The sequence below is a fragment of the Austrofundulus limnaeus genome, unplaced genomic scaffold (assembly GCF_001266775.1).
Source record: "Austrofundulus limnaeus strain Quisiro unplaced genomic scaffold, Austrofundulus_limnaeus-1.0 Scaffold9, whole genome shotgun sequence".
NCBI classification, from domain to species: domain Eukaryota; kingdom Metazoa; phylum Chordata; class Actinopteri; order Cyprinodontiformes; family Rivulidae; genus Austrofundulus; species Austrofundulus limnaeus.
The window spans coordinates 1886466-1892649 of record NW_013952411.1 but is presented as its reverse complement, the minus strand read 5'-3'; the positions used below and the strand labels follow the sequence as shown (position 1 = coordinate 1892649).

At 37.2% G+C, this 6184-nt stretch overlaps 1 long non-coding RNA gene across 1 annotated transcript in view; it reads left to right on the top strand.

Moving 5' to 3' along the window:
* LOC106512922 (uncharacterized) overlaps positions 1–3553 on the top strand; it is a 4878-nt gene extending 1325 nt beyond the window's left edge. Inside the window, exons 2-3 of the long non-coding RNA XR_001309738.1 lie at positions 2856–2958; positions 3362–3553. This is a non-coding gene — a long non-coding RNA (uncharacterized LOC106512922). The remainder of the gene's footprint in view (positions 1–2855; positions 2959–3361) is intronic.
* The last annotated feature ends 2631 nt before the right edge of the window (positions 3554–6184 follow it).

Below are 6184 nucleotides of genomic sequence, written 5' to 3'. Positions count from 1 at the left end.
GAAGGACAGGGCAGATGAAATGATTCTACGATATCAAGCCATGCAGAAAGTTAACTCCGACCTTGAAGACCAAGCAGCTGAGCGCTAGATGGAACTGGATGACGAAAAGAAGAAAGCAGAGACATTAGAAAAAAGATTCGCTGATCTGGCTCCCAACAATCAAGCAATTGTTTCTTTCAGGAAGGAGCACAAAATCCAGAATGCCCAACAAAATCTGGAAAACACACGACTGCAGCTGAAAAATTACACGATAAAGAAAGATTAGTTCAGAAGCTTAAACAAGAAGTCAAGCTGCTGATTCCTGGTTGGGAATCAATGCTAGTTTAGACAGTGAGAAGGGCTTAAGGAACTGTCCATGGTACTGAAAGTGCTGGAATGTTTTAGGACCCTGGACAATGTGAAAGATGGAAGGAACTGTCCATGGTCCTGAAAGTGCTGGAATGTTTCAGGACTTTAAACAGTGTGAAGGACTGAAGGAACTGTCCAAGGTCCTGAAAGTGCTGGAATGTTTCAGGACTTTAGACAGCGTGAAGGGTTGAAGGAACTGTCCATGGTACTGAAAGTGCTGGAATGTTTCAGATCCTTGGACAGTGTGAAGGGCTGAATGAACTGCCCATGGACATGAAAGTGATGGAATGTTTCAGGACCCTGGACAGTGTGAAAGCCTGAAGGAACTGTCCAAGTTCCTGAAAAAGTTGGAACATTTCAGGACTTTAGACCAGTGGTTCTAAGCCTTTTTAAAATTGTGTACCCCCTGAGCTATTTTGTCATACCACTAGTACCCCTTCAGTCAAATGTAATGGTGATTTTCCAAAGCTAAAATGTACTACAACTGATTATAAAATGAAAATTGTTTATTTAACCCCTTAGAAGGTTCGATTCTCAGGCATTTTTTTCTTTTCAACTCAAATTAAACTTAAAGATAAAAACAAACAAATAAATAAACGAGTTAATGGCAGCTGCAGAAAACAGCAGCATCCAAAATACTGTACATTGTATTGTCCAAAATATTTCAGAAACTCACCTAAATGAACAAATTCCATGAGAATCCATGTTTTATACTGGATTTCATTTGGTATTATTTCATGATTCCATTTGCAATTTTCACATTGCAGAAATCATAGGGCCAAGGCCTAAGAGCATTCTGGGCATGGGCCCAGGGGTCCACGCCCACCAGGGGGCCCACGAAGAAAGGGGAAAATAAAAAAACGGCGCTGTTTGTATTACTAGGCAAAATAACATGGGCATAACAGAAGCAGGGTACATGTGACTGCGGTAAACCTAGCCTCCAAGCCACGGCGCCAGCACTCAATCGGCTTTGTTGTGCACATGAATGCTGTGCATTATGACAATCACGTTTGCGACGCTTGCAAGGTGCTTTCATAATAAAAGCTGAAGCTGAAACTGACTCAAAGCAGTAATTGAACCAACAAAGCTACTAGTGTTCCCACAAAAAAAAATTTTTACCCCCCCCACCCCCACCCCCATATCCAGAGACATGTAAATGTGTTGGGGAAAAATATAGGATTCAGCTAATTAAACACAGCTGATCATCTGCCTCCATCTCCCCCATCCCCTCCCTCCACTACTGCTATGAAATTAAATTAAAATTAATTATATTTTTACTTTTACCACTGTTTTTTGCATTAATTTATTCCTTAAATATTTACGAATGTTAAAAATTTTTTACCTTTTTTTCAGGAAACAAGTCATGCAATAGGCTGACATAAAAAAACCTCCAGATATTGGTAACCAACAGAAGCTACCGATTGGTGTTGTATTTCAAAATAAAAGCCCTTGGAACGTGTTCATTATCATTCTTTTTCTTCTTAAATTCTGTCTTTGATGCAGCTAAACGGCTAGGTGTCAGAGACTGTTCTCACTTCAGACTGACTCTAGAAGATCTCCAGATATCCCGCAACAGTTATGAGCAATATCTGATGTAGCATTTCAAAATAATGGCACTCCCAATAATGACATGTTACAATTAAGGTTCCTCTAACTGGCTGTCTTTATTGCAACTAAACGGCTAGTTGTCAGAGACTGCTCTCACTTTATGCTGACTCTAGAAGACCTTCAGATGTTCCTCAACAATTTTGAGCAACTTCTGAGTGCCCATTTAATTGCAAGAAAGACAGCAACTTAGGGGCAGATAAAGTTATAATGCAAGTATTAATAGTGCTTTACATCAGAAGTTGCTCAAAATTGTTGAGGAACATTTGGAGGTCTTCTAGAGTCAGCCTGAAGTGAAAACAGTCTTTTTAGACTTATGTAGCCCCTGAACCATTTTGTCATACCACTAGTACCTCTTCAGTCAAACATAATGATGATTCTCCAAAACTATAATGTACTGCAACTGATTATTAAATTAAACTTATTTATTTAACCCCCTAGAATGTTTATTTTTCAGGCATTTTATTCTTTTCTTCTCAAATTAAACAAAGATAAAAATGTTGCCTTGAAAGGGAATAAGTAATTACGTAAAGAAAAAACGAGGTAATGGCAGGTGCAGGAAACAGCAGCATCCAAAATACATTGTATTGTCCAAAATATATGTTTGTGTTCTGTGATTCCGTCTACCATTTCCACATTGCGGAAATCATAGGTCCCTATAAATCTCAGTCCTATTTTTATTTTTTATCTTTTACACACCTGGGAAATTTTTTCATGTTTCCCCTATAATATGCTCGCTTACTCCAAGGTGTACATATACCCCTGGTTGGGAAACTTTGCCTTATAGCATTCACACTATAGTTTTTGTGTTTCTCTATTATGACAATAGTTTATTGTTACTATCCATTCTCCATATGTTTTTCAGCATCTAACTGTTCTAACACAATCTGCACTTGTTCCAGATCAAATCCTCTGTACTCTTGATCCTGTCCAGGGTCACAGTACAGCCGGGGCACATCCCAGCAAACAGCAGGAGTAAAGCTCATCATGCTACWCTCTGGACAGGTCAGTCTGTGATAGGATCAGCACAGACAGAACAACTGTGCACACACACACTCCCATCTAAGGGCAAGTTAGAATCTCCAGTTAACCTCACGAACATCTTTTCGACCTGTGGGAGGAAGATGAAGATACTGTACCCAGAGATATCCCATGCATGCACAGGAAAAGGTGCATATTCTACCCGAAAAGACCCCAGGTCAAAATCTGAACCTGCACCCTTCTCACTATATGGCTACAGTGCTCACCACTGTGCAACTGCAACCCCTATTCCTGTTCTTTAGATATATGTTCTCAGATCCTGACAAAGCTGCAGTAGGAAGAAACCAGATTCAGGGTGGGTGACTGAGTGTGGAGGGAAAGGAGAACTATTGTTTTATGTTTTATTCCATGTTGTTTTTGTTGACAGCATGGTGAAAATATTCAGAAGTCACATGAGAAACCTCAAAATCATGCTGTGGAGAACTGTGAGGACAAAAAGATGCTGTGGTCCAGCATAGAAGACCAGTCAGGTTTAATCTGCGTACYGAAGGACAGGGCAGATGAAATGATTCTACGATATCAAGYCATGCAGAAAGTTAACTCCGACCTTGAAGACCAAGCAGCTGAGCGCTAGATGGAACTGGATTACGAAAAGAAGAAAGCAGAGACATCAGAGCCTTTACTCCTACTTCATGAAAAAAAAAAAGGTTCTTGGGGATTTTGTCTTTGCACTAACATTGTCAAGATAAGGACCAAGCTGCTTATTTATAAAACTGAATTGGCTACTAATTTTGAAGGTTTTCTATGTTAGTGGTAATTATGATACTATCCTGTCATTTTTGTGGTCACATATAATAATAAATTCTGTAAAAAAAAACTTGTAAAAGGCAATGGTTTTAAAGATAACTGGCAGGCCTCCTCAATTCTTAAAACCTATTTTTATTCACTGGCTTTTAACCTAGCATGAGACCTTATCCTGTTTTAGCTGTTTTTGTTGCTTTAGTTGTTTTTAATTGTTGATTTGTTTGTACAGCACTTGATTTCAGTGTACTCTGTTTTAAAACTTATAAATAAAGCTGATTTGATAACTGTGAACACAATGGCAAGTCATCAACTTTAAGAAGAAACTTGAGACTCGATGGATAAAGGTTATTTAAATATTTGGACATTAATGTTTATCAGGTATTTACTGAGCATCCACCATTAGACATGTAGTCCCATACATAGCATGACACATTAAAACTAAAATATATATTTCTAATGTTTATATCTCTAAATTACTCAGCCTCACAAGAAAAAAAAACATTTATGAATGTTCTGCCAGTTTATCCTCTTTTTGAAGGACTTTTCAAATGGTGCCCACAATGCAGAAAACTATGGCAAATGATTATATTCACCATATTTATACATGCTGTCAGCTCTGGCACCAGTCCAGTCCAGTTTGATGAAGGCCTTCTATCCAATCTTATGGTACAGAATGGATAGAAGACCTATGTCAAACAGGACATTCAACACAGCACCAATCAGACTCACAATTCACCCATTGATTTGAATAAAGAGCCACATGGCTTCTGTTTATTGTTTTCAGGTTGTTAAAAACAAGCTTTAATGCCTGCAGAGCCCCGATAAAAAAAAAAAAAAGCTGTGCAGCAGCCAGGCTATATGGTTGAAGGTGTGTCTTACTTTTATACTCTCATGTACCACAAGGGGGCAGAAAAAAATCAAGACCAACTGTCTTCATTTGCATGACAGAAAAAAAGAGCAATCTTTTGCAATGTGGTAGGTCAAACTATTCAAACTATTAACTTTTCAATACACAAGGCTTCACAAAATAATTAAAATGGGCAAATGTGAAATTAAAACCAACAAATAAAAATAAGCAAAACAGCAAAAGGATATACAGTATAACCTTTTTTAAGAATGATTGTAACTTTTACTGTTCTCCCTTTTCCAGCAGATCAATTTATGCTGATTTGATACAACAGCATAAATAAAATGCAAAAAAGTTTTGCAAAGCATATTAACCAAGAACAAACCTAAATTTCTTTTTTTTTTCTGTAAGGTTAAGCAAAGTGCTTTAAAGTTAAATCAAATAACGTAAAATAAAATATTCAAATCCAATGTAAAGTAATATTAGAAAGGCAATAGCAAGAAATAAATGTGCAGAGATTTGAACGTCTCTACGGACCAAGCACTTGATATAAGAAGAGTTAGGTTAATATAAGTTTGAGGAAATGCGTTTGAATTATTTTATGTTGTGCCGTGATGTTAAAATCTAATCTTTGCGCATATTTTAATCAGTCTTAGACACAATCATAAAAGAAAAAAAAACTAGAACCATCTGGTGTTTACTGCTTATACATAAAGATAACTAAATTTTACAACTGCTTTCTCCATTTCACTATAAATTTTGAATGGTTGTCAGAGCTACGATGATAGGGTGCAACATTCCTTTGCATCAGAAAGTCTCCTCTAATTACTTCTCGCCTGGAGCTCTGCAGCACAAAGCCTCTTCATCTTGAGGACAGGAGGYAGAATGCTCCGTGAATTCCCAGCCAGTCTGCACAGGACCTAGCTCGTCTTTGCACCATACCAGGAGGAGATCGCGAAGAGGTCAGCTTGGCTAATGGACAGTCAAATGGTCATTTCTCCCAAAAACATTTAGATATATTCTAAAATGCCAATCGGTTAAAATTATCTAAGAAAGTCAGCAGATTGAGTCTCCCATCCTGAGAAGCACACTGGAGACAAAGGAAAGAAAAACCTCCATTATRATGGGAATCAACTTCAAATGCCTTCACCTAATGGAAGCATAGAAGAACACCAAGGTGGAATACATCTTTTAATTTAAATTATGAAATAAAGAATTGCAACTTATTAAAAATTACAGTTGCTGATTTCTCTCAAAACTTTATGGAGTTTGGATAATTCTACAGTTTTATGAACTATTGTTTATTTGATCAAGCTGTAAAAACTGATCAGATGTTTTTTGTTTTAATGATAAACCTTGTCATTAAATTATTTTATTTATTAATTCATTTTCATTTGACTTGTCATTCCTTTCTAAAAGTAAATGTAAATCTCTTGAACYTTTTTCCTCAGGCAGGGCTGTAATGGTCATTCCAGAGCCCAGGATAGAAACCAAAGGTGATCAGGTCTTTGCCATTGTGGCCTCTGAACTTTAAATCATGCAACTTCTGGAATTCTATTCTGTCAACAACACAATATTTTATGTCAACTCAAACATATA